General features: G+C 34.3%; 1 long non-coding RNA gene and 1 pseudogene across 5 annotated transcripts; both read left to right on the top strand.

The window, feature by feature from the left end:
• The first annotated feature begins 3,983 nt into the window (after positions 1 to 3,983).
• LOC144551666 (chalcone synthase 4-like) lies at positions 3,984 to 5,441 on the top strand (annotated as a pseudogene). The gene is made up of 2 exons (XR_013510853.1): positions 3,984 to 4,267; positions 4,388 to 5,441. The product of XR_013510853.1 is annotated as a chalcone synthase 4-like (transcript).
• A 7,586-nt stretch (positions 5,442 to 13,027) lies between these two features.
• On the top strand, positions 13,028 to 15,903 carry LOC144552002 (uncharacterized). 4 transcript variants are annotated; one of them, XR_013510913.1, is made up of 8 exons: positions 13,028 to 13,564; positions 13,921 to 14,121; positions 14,276 to 14,377; positions 14,491 to 14,555; positions 14,803 to 14,863; positions 14,966 to 15,159; positions 15,286 to 15,363; positions 15,671 to 15,903. It is a non-coding gene; the product is annotated as an uncharacterized LOC144552002 (long non-coding RNA). The 4 variants fall into 4 exon arrangements; XR_013510914.1 differs by having other exon boundaries at positions 13,029 to 13,564; positions 14,014 to 14,121; XR_013510915.1 differs by having other exon boundaries at positions 13,029 to 13,531; positions 14,014 to 14,121.
• Positions 15,904 to 17,456: the final 1,553 nt, after the last annotated feature.

Here is a 17,456-nt window from a genome sequence, read left to right on the forward strand (position 1 = left end):
GGTATTGTGACGCACTATCTTTTTGTTGTAAATGAATTGAAATAGGCGAGTAGACCTACTAATCTTCCAAAAAAAATTCGAAATATGAGTTGGTCTGTTTTTTTTTTTTTGGAAGTAAAGTGTATGTTCTACTTCTTGCTTATATCTTTATTTTCAAAGTTCAAACATTCAATCCGAAAGGTTCAATATATTCTTCATATGAAAATGTATTTAGAGACCAAATTTTATCTTTTTTTAGAAAAAAAATTCTATTTGCTTAGAATTTTTTTAAATCGCTATTTTATTATAGTAAAAAAAATTTAAAAACAGCGATTTTAAAATCAATTTAAGAAATGCAAAAAATGCCCAAAAAATGAAAATTTTGGTCTCCAAACATATTTTAACATGGAGAATATGTTGAACTTTTTGGATCCAATGTTTGAAATTTAAAAATAAAAATATGAGCGGAAAATACACAAACACTTTATTTCTCAAAGCATGATAGTCCAACACTCAAAATATATTCTATTTCCATTTTTCAATCTACTAAACTCATTGAACGGAGTATGGTTTTTGAGTTGAGCTATGGTACATTACAATAAATAGACCACTTTGTACATTGAATCATAAACCGTTATATTCAAATTAAGTTCAAACAATTAATTTGAACATTTCAACATGATCTGCATATTAAATTGCTTGGAGACAAAATTATATATTTGTTGATTTTTTTTTTTTAAATCACGGTTTTTTCATTAATTAAAAATTTTCTAATAAACAGTGATTTCAAAAAAATCTTTAAAAGTAGTAAAAAAATTCAAAAAAAAATATAAAATTTGGTCCAACCACATTTTTTAATATGAAAATCATGTTGAAAAGTTCGAGTTAGATTGTTTGAACTTTGAATCCAACGATTTACGATTCATTGTACAAAAGTTCATACATTGCAATGTATATAACATAGCCCAACTCAAATTTATTTATAAATGTGACATTATATTAGAACAAGAAATAAAATTTTCGACAATGATACGTCCTGATTTTTAAGAGACGGAACGTAACAAAGTTATAAATAAAAATTAGAATAGTAGAAATCCATTAAATAATTTTAACTAGATTGTTCAAACATAAAAAGGAGAAAAAAAAAACATAGACTCGGTCGAGAAGGTTGCCGGTCTCTGAGTTTGATCAATAATTCACCATTAATTTGAAGAATTGATCACAACGTAGACTTTTGTGAAAGTTTTGGTTTGTGCTTAACGAAGTCATTATCAGCTAGCTTCTTTGTTTGAAAAAAGAAAGAACCATTGTTTGGTCATCATTAAAATATTATTCTAAAATTTTGGGCATGTGACCCAAAGAAGTCCAAGTAAGAATACTCATTGCCAAGTAGATGGGTCTCTTCAAATTTGTAACACTCCTTGAGCATATACACCTACCCAGGTCAACTAACTTACTATCTCTAACTACATTTGCCATCCAGATTTACAATGCCTCGTGGCAAGATATCTGACCGTACGTCCATACAAACCTACCAGTTACAATACCCTACACATAATTTTATTACATATGGTAATATATCTTTCAATTATAAAGTTTTTTTTACCTCAATTGCAAAAGAACAAGAACCAAACAATTATGTAAAAGCCATAAAAAATTCTACATGGACCAAAGTCATGAAAGAAGAATTGAGTGACCTTGAGAAAAATGAAACTTGGGTAATTGTTCAATTACCAAAAAATAAAAAACTTGTATGATGCAAATGAGTATACAAAATTAAATACAATAGCGATTGTATCATAGAACGGTATAATGCTCGCTTGGTTGCCAAAATACACAAATTTACGGTACAGACTATTATGAAACATTTGCACCCATTGCAAAAATTAATACTGTAAGAATTTTACTTTCCATTGCGGTAAATCAAGGATGAAAATTGTACCAAATGGATGTCAAAAATATATTTCTTCAAGGGACACTTGAAGAAGGGGTATATATGTCCTTACTATCCGGTCAAGAAAAAGATCAAAATTGTGATTTAGCTTGTAAATTAAAGAAGTCAATTTACGGATTAATGCAGCAATCTCCAAAGACATGGTATGAAAAATTAAGCTCTCATTTAATCTCTTACAATTTTAAAATTAGTAATGCCGATCGCTCACTATTTGTCAAAATTGAAGAGAAAAATATCACTATTATTTTAGTGTATGTAGATGATATTATCATTACCAAAAACAATTTAGAACACGTTAAAATAATAAAGCTCCAATGAAAAGAAAATCTTGACATCAAAGATTTAAGTTATTTAAAATATTTTTTGGGATAGAAGTAGCATATTCAAGTCAAGGTTTATCGATCTATCTCTCAAAGAAAATACACCTTAGATTTGTTGAAAGAAACTGGAAAACTAGGATGTAAACCGGCCTCTACACCAATAGATAGCAAATTTAAACTAAATACCGAGGATGGTGAACCATTAGAAGACATAAACCAATTTCAACGACTTGTAGGTAAATTGATTTATCTCACGGTAACCCGACCGGATATCTCATATTCCGTAAGCCAAATTAGTAAGTTTATGCATAGTCCAAGGACACCACACTTAGAGGCCATCAATAGAATATTGAAATATTGAAATATTCAAAAAGAACACCCAGTATAGGAATTTTCATGAAATGTAATGATTCTAACAAAGTGTGTGGCTATTCTGATGCAGATTTGGCCAGTAGCTTTGATTGAAAATTAACAACCGCATTTTGTACTTTTATAGGCGGAAATCTAGTCACATGAAAAAACAAGAAACAAAACGTTGTAACACGATCAAGCACCGAGGCGGAATATTGTGCCATGGCGTCAAACGCTAGCGAACTAACATGGATCAAACAACTCCTTGAGGACATTGGAATTAAAATTCAAGAGCCGATGAAAATATTTTGCGATAATCATCCAACACGGAACATTGCATCCAACCCGGTGTTTCATGAAAGAACAAAACACATCGAGGTGGATTGCCATTTTATTTGAGGAAAAATTCAAGCCAAAGAAATTGAAACTCCCTATGTACAATGCGAAGATCAATTGGCAGACATATTTACCAAGAGACTTAATCCGAGACCATTTGAGAATAATGTAAGCAATCTAGGATTAATCGATATCTATAACCCTAGTTTGAGAGGTGTTGAGAAAAGAGATGAATAAAGGATCCAATACCCTCAGATCTATTAAGGATTATCCATCATAGAGTTTAGATACAAATAAGAGAGTTACAAATTATAGAATAAAAAGCAACTCAATCTTATGTACATTTATAGTAAGTTACTGTTTTATAGGGTCAGAGAGTAGGTAGATTAGGCAACCATTATTTTTCTCTTTATGTTTCTTATATAAGAAGCTCACTGTAACAATAAAACAAAAGAGTGAAATACATTTCTTTCTCATTCATATTCTCTGTTTCAATTCACAAATTCTACATAAAAGTAGAAATCCATACAATAATTTTTAACTATATACTGTCCAAACATAAAAAGGAGAGAAAAGAAAAAACATAGACTTGAGAAGGTTGCCGGTCTCTGCGTTTAATACTACTTCAATCAACCTAATTTGACTATTAGCTAGGTAGGTTGTTTTCCTGGTGCAATAATTCACAATTTGAAGAATTGACCACAACGTACGTAGCACTTGAAAGAAAGTTTTTGGTTTGTGCCCACGGAAGTAATTATCAGCTAGCTTTTTGTTTGAAAAAGGAAATTAAAGAACCATAGTTGGTCATCATAGAAATATTATTCTAAATTTTCGGACATGTGACTCGAAGAAGTCCAAGTAAGAACGTCCAGGTAGGCGGGCCTCTTCCAATTTGCAACACTCCTACTATCTCTAACTACATTTGCATCCAGATATACAATGCAACGTAGCATGATATCTGACCGTCCACATAACCTACCACTAGTTACCATATCTTTCTCTGAATTATATAAGTCACCCTTCTTTCACATATTCTCACCACCTCTGCCTTTTCCATCTATCAAAACTCTCACAGCCTCCTTTCCTACAAACCAAAACCAAAATATTAAAGTGTCATTTCTGTTGTAGTACAATCTAACAACATCAGTCATGTCGAAAGTTGATGAAATCAGACAAGCACAGCGTGCACAAGGCCCGGCTACCATACTGGCAATAGGTACTGCTACACCGGCCAACTGCATTAACCAGGCTGACTATCCTGATTACTACTTCCGCATCACAAACAGCGAACATATGACTGAGCTGAAGGAGAAGTTCAAGCGCATGTGTAAGTGATTTTTCTAGTTTTTATATAATGAGACATTTAAATTTAGATCATCATCTATCATAATTTATATATCTTCCCTTACTAACAAGACATGCACTATTGTTATTTATTGTTTTGCAGGTGACAAATCCATGATAAAGAAAAGATACATGCACTTGACAGAGGAGATTCTGAACGAAAATCCAAACATCTGTGCTTATATGGCGCCATCTCTCGATGCACGTCAGGATATTGTTGTCAGGGAGGTTCCAAAGCTCGGGAAGGAGGCAGCAGTCAGAGCCATCAAGGAATGGGGCCAATCCAAATCCAAGATCACCCACTTGATTTTCTGCACTACCAGTGGTGTGGACATGCCAGGTGCTGACTATCAAGTCACCAAACTCCTTGGCCTCCGTCCATCCGTCAAGCGCTTCATGATGTACCAACAAGGCTGCTTTGCAGGGGGCACCGTTCTTCGTATGGCCAAAGACCTTGCTGAGAACAACCGTGGGGCCCGAGTGTTGGTGATTTGCTCAGAGCTCACTGCTATTACCTTCCGTGGACCCACAGATTCACACCTCGATTCCATGGTTGGACAAGCACTTTTTGGGGACGGGGCAGCTGCTCTCATAGTTGGAGCTGATCCCGAGCCAAAAATTGAACGACCATTGTTCCAACTAGTTTCAGCTTCACAAACAATCCTGCCCGACTCGGAAGGAGCCATAGACGGCCACCTTCGTGAAGTAGGTCTGACCTTCCACCTCCTCAAGGATGTGCCAGGGCTCATCTCCAAAAACATCGATAATTACATGTACCTCTGGCAGGTATTAATGATTGGAACTCAATCTTCTGGGTAGCACACCCCGGAGGCCCGGCAATCTTGGACCAGGTTGAGGCCAAACTTGAGTTGCAGAAGGAAAAAATGCGTGCAACAAGGCAGGTCTTGAGCGAGTATGGTAACATGTCCAGTGCTTGTGTGTTGTTTATTTTGGACGAGATGAGAAGGCGATCAGCAGAAGAAGGCAAGGCGACCACTGGAGAGGGGCTCGAGTGGGGAGTGCTTTTGGGTTTTGGGCCTGGACTCACCGTCGAGACTGTTGTTTTGCATAGCATTCCCATCACCGCCTAATAAGAGAGAATCGCATCTTCATGACTGAATTGGCCCAATTTAGCTATGTCACTTCTATGAAAAAATACTATTGAAGTACATTATTAGATACAAATTTATTTATTGTATTTATGTTCATTGAAAATTTTAAAGAGAAAAGTGAAAAATAAATGTTGTTTTTTTTTTATATATCTTTTACTAAAAATAATGTATTATGTTCATTTATTTTACTGAAAAATGTGAACAGTAATTTACAAATAATATGACACTATTCATGAGAGTAAGAAGTGACTAGTTGCCAAGGATCGATATGCTAATAGAAATTGCTATTTTTGAACGTATCGAAGATACCGTCAGCAAAAAACACTTTTACCTTCGCGGATAGTGACTGATTTTTGTAATGTGAAGTTTGAGTGAAGTTTGAAAGATTAGTTTTAGCCAATAATTGTCAAAAGTATGCTCCTCTAATTCTGCCAAAATAAAACGGAAATAACATCTTGTACTATAAGAAAATTCTAATAAAAAATAAAAGTAATCCGGGAAAGAGATTGTTTAATTTCTAAGTTCACGCCATTAATGTCAGCCATGATATCAATTTCCAATTTTTTTAGTAAAACAAAAGATTTTAATGAATATACCCTCGATTTTTTTTTTTTTAAAACTGCCCTAATCGCCCCCCATAGGGGCTATCATCTCTCAGCAACTGACTGTCCCCCATAGAGACCATCAACTCTTTTTTTTTAAGATCTTAATATTTTCTTTTAAATAATTTTGTGGAGTTTTAGTTTTCTCGTTTAGGGTGTAGGCCAAAAAATAAGATATTTGATATATTTATGAATAATGTCGTAACTCTTTATAACTTTGACTTGATTTGTCAGTTAGATATCACAAGTCTAAAGATAATACTAATTAAGGACTTAGCCTTGATTCTTAATAATTTATTTTATTCAAATATATACAAGGAAGTATGGTTAGATTGACTCAATGATGTCAACTTCTTCTTTTTTTAGATAATAATTGGATTATTTGATTATTGTCAACATATATCATTTACTTGAATAATCAAACACACACAATAAATAGTACATGCATTTTAAAATAATTATATGGGTAATTCTTGAATAATCTCTTAGGCTTTTGAAAAAAAACTAATACCAGTCATTGTATGTCTCCCATTGATAGAGAACTTAAACTGAATTTTTGAGACACCAAATTAACGAAGTTTTTTTGCAATTCTAATTCCGTCGAATGCCCGTCCCCGGGAAAAATTCCAACCTGTCTCGTCCCTCTCCCCCCCCCCCCCCCCCCCCTTTTCGAATTGGGGTCATACGAGCAAATCTGATTTTCCAAGCCAAAGTTATGGTTGTTTAAAGTTTTTTTTTCAAAAAACAGCGATGCTTCCATGCAAAAACACTGATAACGCACCGATGCTTTATGCCCAGCTTAACGAAGGCAAAAGTGCATTGATGTTTCATTACCAAAACATCGATGACGGACCCATGCTTTCTAAATAACCATAACTTTATTATTATCAAAACATCGATGACGCACTCATCCTTTCTAAACGACCATAACTTTAAAATGCATTTACTATTTATTGTGAGTGTGTGTTTATTTTTTTTAATTGATTACAGTTTAATTTATTATTCAAATATCATTGAAATTATCTATGATTGTTCAATATATGCCATTTACACGGTAATTTTTTTTTTCAAAATTCAAAATCGTCTCCTCTTAGATTTCACAATCTTGTTCTAAACTGATTATTTCCTTGGATTATGGTTATATTTATGATTCAAAAATCATCGAAAGCATGAATTATGGTTATATTTATGATCCAAAAATCATCAAAAGCATCTTGTTTGGAATAAAAAAAATAATTGTTATATTTATGTAGTTGAAGGTAATTGAGGCAACTAATCATAATTCCTTGTATACATTTGAATAAAATAAAGTATTAAGAATCAATGCCAAGTCCTTAATTAGTGTTATCTTAATACTTGTGATATTCAACTGACAAATCAAGTCAAAGTTACAAAGAGTTACGACATCACTCATAAATATATCAAATGTTTTATTTTTTTGGCATACATCCTAAAAGAGAAAACTAAAACTCCACAAAATTATTTAAATAAAAATATTAAGATCTAAAAAAAAAAAAGTTAACTGCCCTATGGGGGCAGGTGCTGAGAACTGGCCGCCCTATGGGTAGTGGTTTGCTAACGGGTTACCCGTGACCCGTTCCGAGTTACCCGTTAGGGGTAACGGGTAGGACGGGTAAAGGGGTAGGTCGGGTACGGGTAAAACCCGTAACGGGTAGACGGATAATTTTCCCAAAACCTCTATCCGGTTCGTTTATTACCCGTACCCGTTGCGGGTTGACGGGTACGGGTACCGCGGGTACGGGTCCGGTCCACCCGTTTTTTTTTTTCCCTGTTTTTTTCTTTGTTTTTTTCTGTTTTTTTCAGAAAATTCAAAAAATTCAAATTTTTTTGAACTGAAACGGGTCGGGTACGGGTAACGGGTACGGGTATGCGGGTAGATGGGTACGGGTAGGCGGGTACAGGTTGGCGGGTAGACGGGTACGGGTACAACGGGTTTTTTAAAAAAATATGTTGTCCGGTCCGTTTATTACCCGTACCCGTCTACCCATTTGTACCCGGGCAACGGGTACGGGTACCACGGGTAACGGGTACGGGCCGGGCAAAACGGGTTCAACCCCTAACGGGTTTAGCAAACCTCTACCTATGGGGAGGCGGTTAGGGCAGTTTTAAAAAAAAAAAAAAATCTAGGGCATATTCATTAAAATATTTTTTTTTAGGGCATTAATAAAAATTCGGTATCAATTTACATCTCTTAATGATCTTCCAAAACATTAGCAAGAGTTGCGGTCATTAAGGATAAAGTCGCCACCACTGCCTAGAACAGCTAGTTATGGTATTAGTTCTTAGTTCTCCTATGGGAGAACCTGGGTTCAAGTAGCGTCTGCGAGTTGGTGTGCGTGCCTACGAGTATGGGCTGTAATAAAAAAAAAAAAAATCTATGTGACGCAATCAAGAATTTATTCCAGCGATCCAAATGAGAAATTGGAATAAGTAGTACTATTATCTGCATTTTTCTTATTTTAATTCTTATTACGTACCCTTGTGATTGCTTTATGAGCAAAATAAGCAATATATACAAGAAGAACCTGGCATAGACTCAGAGTCTCAGAGGATGGGAGATTATTCGATTATTGGTGCACGCCGGTACCGGTACCCTCCTAGATATTGCCATAGTCAATTAGTCATTTTTTGAATAGATCACCAACATGAGAAGGTATAGTTGTTGTTCCTTATGAGAAGTTCGATATATATTGATGTCACAGAAGCTCTGTTTTAAATAGCACATGAATCCATATTTAGATCTTAATTCTGAAAAAGAAAAGCTTATAATTAAATATTTCTATTGGATGGAAGACGAGTTAACAGGGCAATTATCATATTTAACAAACTCCAATAGATTGGAAGATATTATAAATTACATAGTTGCGTCCGTGCTATCTAGGAGTACAACCACTACTAGAATCTGATTTTTTTGCAAGCGTAGGACTAGTTTTTTCCAAGATAAGGACGGCCCTTGCAAAAGAAATGATATTTCTAGAATCCTCAAACTTTTTGCAAGGCTAGTCCCTTGTAAATTGTATCGCAGGAAAATGTGTGATCTGCAACCTTGAAAATATTTTCATCCTGCCCTTGTAAATACATTTTGAAAGTCAGATATTATAATTAATTGAATGTCCTTGCAAATAGTCAACCCCATTCGCTTGCAAATACTTTGGCACATTTTAGATGTTATATTTTATTAAAAGTACTTGCAAATACTCAACCACATTCGCTTGCAAATACTACACCACCTGTTTATATAATATTTTATTGAAGGTCCGTGTAAATACTCCACTAGCATGCGCATGTCGAATCTCATTAATTGAAGTTTTAGCTTTCGGTTTGGTACTGGAAGCCTATCTCATCATATGAAACTTTGATTTTTGTCAAATTAGAACATAGAGGAGCATCAATGATATTGTTTCAATCATTTAGATTGATTCTGGAGTGCATATGTACCTTATGTTTTATTAAATTTTCAATTTGAGTGTTTAAAAAAAATTCACTGTGTAGTTCATATGCTAGTGGTTCAGGATTTGATCCTTAAACTTTTTATTTTTGAATATAGTTATGTATTTTTATTACATAATCACATCCTTGGCCATGTTAGGCACTTCTAGATCCAATTTCACATTTTTACAGATTTTATTTATATTTTTAATTCATAAATTTGGCATGCAAGGGCATCAGTTTGTCATTTTCTGTCATTTAATTGTTAATTTTATTCTAGGCAATTGGCTACATGAAATTTGGATTTATTTTCATGAAAATGTCCATTTAGACTTAATGTACTTATATGATTTATTTCATATTTTTTCTGGCTTCCCTAGTGTACTGGTAAGGGGTTCGATACCATGGTCCTTGTGTACCAGCAACAGAAAAGAAGAAGAAAAGGAAAAATTAAGAATTTTCAGAAAGTACAAGGGTCTTGCCACTGATTTCAACTATGTAATGTAACTTGAAAAGCATATCTATCATGGCAGCACATGAAATCTGGTACTGATACAGAGAATACCTCAAACAGAAAATCAGACCAGAAACCAATGAAATTAAACACCTAAGGTGCCAAAAAAGAAAGAGGGAGAGAGAGAGAGGGAGACAGAAGCAAGAAAGGGCGATAGTGTTTAATGAAATTGTTTGATGAAATTTCCCAAATGAAATCTTCTAATTGGCATGCAAGAAAGTGTTAATTGTTAAATTCAACTATATTGTACTAAGATCCTGATAACTCCATAAGTTGGTACCAGTGGCGTGTAAAGTCAAGTAATTGATTTTTTAGTACCAACACCATGTGTACCCTAGCATATGTGTTATGAAAATCTTGAAACACCCATATTTCATACACTTTTTTTTAAGTAAATAACTGAAAGATAAATATATACTATTAAACTAAACTAAATAACCAAATTCACCCATTCTTTTATACATCATACGATTTAAATATCATTAGTTTCAACCAAAATTAAAATCCACTTAAATATTGTCAAGTAGGTGACAAATTTGTCAATAATTAACAAAATAGATCTTATACATTAAAGTTGAGATAAAATGATGGTTTGCATCCATTTCAAGAAAAATTGGGACTTATTTGTAAAATGGAGAAATGGCAAGCAATTCCCCTATAGACACGTATCCTTCGACCTACCTAAGAATGAAAGTTAAAATCAAAGTGTTAGCTTGTTTAAGCTCCGCAAACATGTAAAGCTGCCACCATTAGTTGTTGAATGAAAAAGTAGGTAGTTGTAATCTAATTCGTGTGGGGCATTTCAACAAAAATCTTGTATGCACGACAAGATAAAAAAAAAATTAAAGCTTTATTTAATTACAAATCCTCATTGTAAATATTCTTATCTTTAATTAATTGATGAAAGACATATTGAAATAGAGTACAGTATCAATTTGACAAACAAAAATCTGAATTAATAACTTTGCCTAAGTCAGACAATTCATCAAACATCTTTCACATAACGTACATGCAGTCAGTTTCTAATCACAATTCATCAAGTACCTTTCACAATTTTGAAGTTATGTTCTGAAGTCAGTTCAAATCATAGAAATTAGTTATGATACAAAGTCAGTCTTACAGTTTGGAAGGAACATTGAAGAGTCCAAAGCCACCCGTCTATTTTGATCTGAGATCACTGCGCAATCGTTGGTGTAGAGAGACGCGCCGGCACCGAGTCTGATTGCCCCTATCTGACGGTCTCTCGACGGAATGACGGTAGCAATAACACTAATCGTCGATTACACCGTAAAAAAATTGTTTGGCGGCAGCCAAAAATTGTGGAGGAAAAATGTAGAGGGAAGTCACTAAAAAGTACTGGAGTTTTGGAGTTTTAGAGGGAAATGAAAATTAGAGTTTTGGAGCGAAATGAAAAAATTGGTTTGGAAATTTTGGAGCAAAATTGTAAATGGAGCGGGTTAGTTATCTTCTCCAGGAAGGAAATGGAGGGAGAGAGATGGGATATATTTTATTGGGGTGGGATCCACTTGGAAGAGATAGAGAAATTGAGAGCAAATGAAAGAAAAAAGTGAGGCAAGGCCATACAGCTATTTGTGTGGTTCTGTCTGACAGGCGGGCCGCTTATTTCATAGACTCAATTTGTTGGTGATCTTAAACACTTATAAATAGTTTCTTAATATTTTGGCTCAATTATTCTTGTCAGTTTCATTAGAATTATCAAGCGTTCGAATGAAATTTCGGATATAATGTGTTCATTTTTAATTGTCCGTGATTGATATTTTTAATTGGAGATGGAAAAAATTAATAATTTACGTGATTAATGAAATTTATGCGATTAATGAACAAATTTGACATTAATTTAGTAAAATATTTTGTATTAAAAATGTTATTGCTTAATTGTGTATAACAGTGTTTATTGCTTAATTAAATAATTTTGACATATTAAATGTTATAGCAATACATGCATGTTGTATACACAACTCACATCTTCTATGATTCTAGAGTTTTTTTTTAAATGATCATTAGGGAACTCTGAACATAAACAACATGAAAATTCTCGAGTTTGGTTATATCTAAGCTTCGATCTAACGTAAAGTGTTTGTAGCCATTCGATGACGTAATTTTCTGATAGCGGGATGAATAGTTAAATCAACGTAAAATTTGATCAAACTTTTTTGCAATTAAATTAATGCAATGCTTCTTAATTTGAACGGTTAGGATCGACTAACGGACAACAAATTTATGTGCTCCTTCAACATATATATATGACTTACATCTCGTATGCATGAACATGAAACATGAACTCTTGTTTCGGGAATTAACAAAGACACACGATAATATGTCGTCCATTGATCAATCCGAACCTTTTAAATCAAATAGCACTACATTTATTGTCTTGCATCCAAGTTTGATCAAATTTTGTTTTTATTTACCCATCCATCTAGTTCACCAAAAATTGAAGAATCGTATGGCCATAAACATTTCGTGTTTGATCGAAGCTTATACCTAATAAAAATTCCATACTTTTATATTGGTTACGTTTAATTTTCTCCCTTGATCATCTTAAAATAAATTTGGAGTGATTTCATTGTAGATTGACCGTTGATTTTTCGCTTGAAAATGAATGGTCCAAAAATATTTTCTAAATTTGAAGAGGTATACAATAATAAAAGTTTATAAAAATGACATATATATGTATTATTTAGCCATATAAGATGTAAAAAAAAGATTTTTTTTTTTTTTTGAATTTTTTTCATATGTATTGTTGTATATGTATTAAGTGATTAGTAATTATCAAGTTTTTCTGACTGTCCGATAAGCAAAGAACGGTCCTGATGTTTTCATTTAAGATGATGGAGGTAAAGAGTCCATATTCTCAGCGGTAACATAATATTTCTGTTTAGATCTTGTCCTATGCGATGGACAAGATCCTTTAATATTCATGTATAATGATGATCAGACAGTCCGATATAAACACATTTATTATGTTACCTTTGAGTATACGAAAGACCCTCCCAGTGAATACTTTCTGTGGATATTTTTTTTCACTTTCCTCCTCAGCTCCGTGCCTCCCTCCTAAAATTTCACCAAATTTCTAGGGTTGGCGTTCCCCGCCTCTCTTCCCCCCCCCCCCAATTTTCGTCTAGGTTGGCTTTCCGCCTTTCCCCCGCTTCTCTTTCCCTCCCCTTTTACTAAAACCTAACTGTTTCTGTCCACCTTCCTAAATTCAGACTCTCCGCCATCTCTCTCTCTCTCGCCTCTCTGTTGTTAACTGCCGCCCCCTGACTTGGTTTTTCTTCTCCCGAAACAATACCTGCGCTCTCTCTCAACCAGCACCTCCCACCTCTTCTCTTTGCCTTCGCTCTCTTTCAACCAGTCCTCTCTCCACGCCCCCTTCCAGTTCTAGTTTTCCAAACCCTAGATCTAAAGTGCGGAAGATAAATGAGAAGAGGAGCGACGGTCGGCTCAGGTAGTGCGCACTCAGGCGGGACAACGGGAGGCGGGCGAGTCGGTGGCTCAGGCGGGACGGGGTACAGCTGCCGCCGCTCAGCCTTGAATACTGGCAAGCGGTAACCTTCCGACAACCTTGAATCTAAAGCAAGGTGGTCAGTTCTTGTTATTTATTTTCTATTTTACTTTGCTAAATAAGTTGTACCTCGGCTTGTATCAGAAACAGAAAGACCTGGATCAAAAGTAAAAGTTTGCAAAAGAGATTAATGTGTACTGGTATTCTGTCTTAAACTATTCGGCCAACAATATTAAAAGAGATTAAGCAGACTGAAAAGATTAAATTCAATGGTGCTTGAAACTTGAAAACCTCCATGGAATTTGATGAAAATCCCGACCATAGCCTAAGGAACCCAGTAAAAAAAAAGCAATTAACTTTCTGCTTTCTTAAACTTTATTTTGATTGATTTGAGTGATTCCAATGACTACAATGCCAAATCCATTTTTTTAGGGTGGATATGCAGAAGAATCTTGTTATTATTGAAAGTAGAAGCAATTGAATTTTTTTTCATATAATGATTTGTATTGTTGTATGAAATCCAAGTATATTCTGTAAAATGCACAAATTGGAGCCACCGGAACTGTCAGTCAAGACTGCAAGATGCTCGTTTCGCAATTTTCACCTCAGATCATAGATATATTGGTAGTACAGGTTTGCACATTTCTTATCTACAGTTAAAATTTGAGATTCTATAGACAATGGAATTATAAAAAGTAAATTAATCAAGCTTGAAAAAATATTTTTTATATTGTTGCTACTTGTAGTTTTCACAATACTAATCTTTTGTCTGAAATATGCTATACAGTGCCCTCAACAGCTGAAGGGTGATGTTAAGAGATGTGGATTCTATGTCATGAGGTTAATGCTCAAGCCAATGACTACTTATTTTACTACTTTTCACACTAAGGTATAATAATACATTGATTCATAACCATGATTTGTTTTTATCTCACTAATCACGATTAACTAAGAAATTATACAAGATACCTACATTAACTGTTTTATTATGTTTTCATGTAGTGTTCTGGACTTTGTTTTCGGTCTCAGTTTGGAAGTTAGAGGTTTGGTCCCTTTGCTGATCTACGGTTAGTTTAATTTGCTTGTGTCTTATAGTAAATTAACACTCATTCTTTCGTAGATAAGATTATAATCTGACTAGGCAAATAATGAGTTGTAATTTGAATTTTATTTTCTGAATTTGGCCTTATGGTGAATTTTTAGATGATTATTTGAACTAATAGATGCTCTCCTATTTGAACTAATACGACGAATGTCAAAGGTTACATGTTTAGAGAAAGCACAAGCATCTATCCTTTACTTTCTGATTCACAGGTACAGGTGAAACACACAACTTTGATGAGACATCCAATCTTGAAAGGAATACTTGTCAGAGGTAAGGATCTCATTTATGGGCCTTATGGCTGTCATCTTACTAAGTTGAATGTTGATTTAAGTTATGGCTATCATTTTAAGTGGCGAAGTTGTAATTTTTCAGGTTTGTAGAGGGTGGGAAGCAAAAGCAGTTTATTTCAGGTTTCTTAATAATTATTTATGCATCTGTTTTATGGCAACTAATATCAGTTATATAAGAGTGCAACACTACTAAGCCTTCCATGCCAATGTTCATACACTTCAATTCTGACGATGTCAGTAAGCAAGCAGTGGTTCCCACTTGAAGATTTGTTGAAGGTATTTAACTTGTAACATTAATTGCTTATGAAATCAGTAAACATGTGCATCTAAATAACGTGCTTTCAGATTCAGCAACAAGCTTTAATGGGAAGTTGTTACTGATTTAGACCATCTTATTCACAGGGAAACCAATATCCATAATGCATGGAATTTTCATAGCAATGAAGGATAATGTTGACTGCTATCATTTTCCAAACAAAAGTATGCATTATTTATTCATATATGTTATTTCATCTTATCCATTAATAATATGCATATTCTTATTTATATATATGTACTTGCTAAAGCTCATTTCAAAATTTGTGTCAAGTGCTTATATATATTACTCAGCCTAGCTTTTCTTTTGCTTATCATTCATAAAATTCAAAATTTGTGTTAAATGCTTGTATATACTTGTTATTTTTTTTTGTACATTATTGAAACAATGCTTGAAAAATTAAAATATCCAATAATCAACAGTACTCCACTCTTCAAAACAAACTAAGTCACTTTCTCATTTTTACTGCAGTGAGAACATAGCAAGAGAAGAGAAATAGTGACTGCATCATTCCCGTAAAATATTTTTTCATGTTGTCAATTCTTAATATTACTGTTAGTCTCCTTTTACTGCTTGACAGATGGGTACATTTTGGATATATTTAGAAGTTAAGTCGTTATTGGTGATGTTGTTTTATGACTTTTTAAATCTGGTATAATGTAAGATGATTATACTATTGTTCAATGCTTATTAGTTGCTTTTTATATATTTCTCATTGTGTTTTATGTAAATCTTGATGAATGGAAAACTGGGCTGGTACCAGATTGGTACAGGGAGAGGGTGGTAGAATTGGAGCATAATAATTTACAGCAATCACTTGTTAATATATTCATTGGTACGTCCACGCAAATAGTGTGAACTGAAGTGCATGCAAAAAATGTAAATCATATCCTTGAAAATAATCAACCATGTAAAAAGATAATCATCTCCCATGCTAATAGTCATGTGGGACCCATGTTACATTGCCTTGCTAATAGTCAGGTGGGACCCATGTTGACTAGTCTTGCTAATAGTCAGGTGGGACCCACTTGTGCTAGCCTTGCATATAGTCAAGTAGGACCCACGTTTTCCAACCTTGCAAATAATCAGGTGGGACCCACCTTCGCTTCCCTGGCAAATACTCCAAACTGGGCCAACTCTGAAAGTATTTTCATGCGTAGTTGTTGCAAGGCAAATCTCTTGCAAAAGGTCAGAACAGCGTATTTCCAAGGAAGGCCTTGCAAATACTGAGTATTTGTGACGAATGCAGTTCCAAGGGTACATTTGCAAGCGTATCTTCTTGAAAATAGCTTTTTTGGGCTTGTTGCAAGCGTATCTCCTTGTAAAAGGCCATTTTCCTTGTCATGTAAAAAAATCTGATTCTAGTAGTGAACTATCTAAGATAATGTATTTTATAGAAGTTATTTTGCATAAAAGGAACTATAGTTGATATCTGATGACAATTATTTTAGAAGAACAGTTCCTTGTTTTCTCTGCTGAGTATTATTTACTTCGTCTGCTACCGTAATAAAATTGATGATTATTTGAATGATTCCACTACAATGTGCAATTTGTGATCTTGACAAACCACCCCAATGATGGTACGGTTATGTTTTTAATGTCACCTCTCCTCTCCTCCAATGTCAATTCATTCCAATCACTGTTATGCGCGGATGCATTTTGACAAAAATATCATAGCAACATCACAGAAAAGAGAATCAAACGAACACAGAGATTTTAACGTGGTATCGCCTATAGCGCACTCCACGACACACACCCTCTCAATATTTTATTTCATCTCAAGATAGTTTTGTTACAACACACACAACACTTCAAAATAATTATTTTTTCTCTCTTAATTTTCTGGTTTGGAGAGCCTGAACTTATAGGGCTGTACACGCATATAAAATGAAAGAAATCATGTGCACACAATCAAGAAACAAATCACACAATCAGGAAATAAATCTCCAACTAGCAATATTTGGTAGATCCCACAAAGGCAGCATAGTATCTTGAATTATCTCTAGGAAATCTTTGGCCGAATCCACCTTCTTGATTTTCTCCTCTATATCTGGTGTGGCACCAACTACACGTGTCAGCTTGTCATTCCAACATCCCCCCTCAAGTTGGCACGTAGATATCAATCATACCTAGTTTGAGAAGAGACTCATTAAACACATTGCTTGACACAGCTTTGGTTAGCATGTCCACTAACTGCTCACCTGATCTTACAAACAGAATTTTAATAATCTTTGAGTCTATTTTCTCTCTGATAAAG

Source organism: Carex rostrata, chromosome 3 (assembly GCF_964058835.1).
Source record: "Carex rostrata chromosome 3, lpCarRost1.2, whole genome shotgun sequence".
In the NCBI taxonomy this organism is placed as follows: Eukaryota; Viridiplantae; Streptophyta; class Magnoliopsida; order Poales; family Cyperaceae; genus Carex; species Carex rostrata.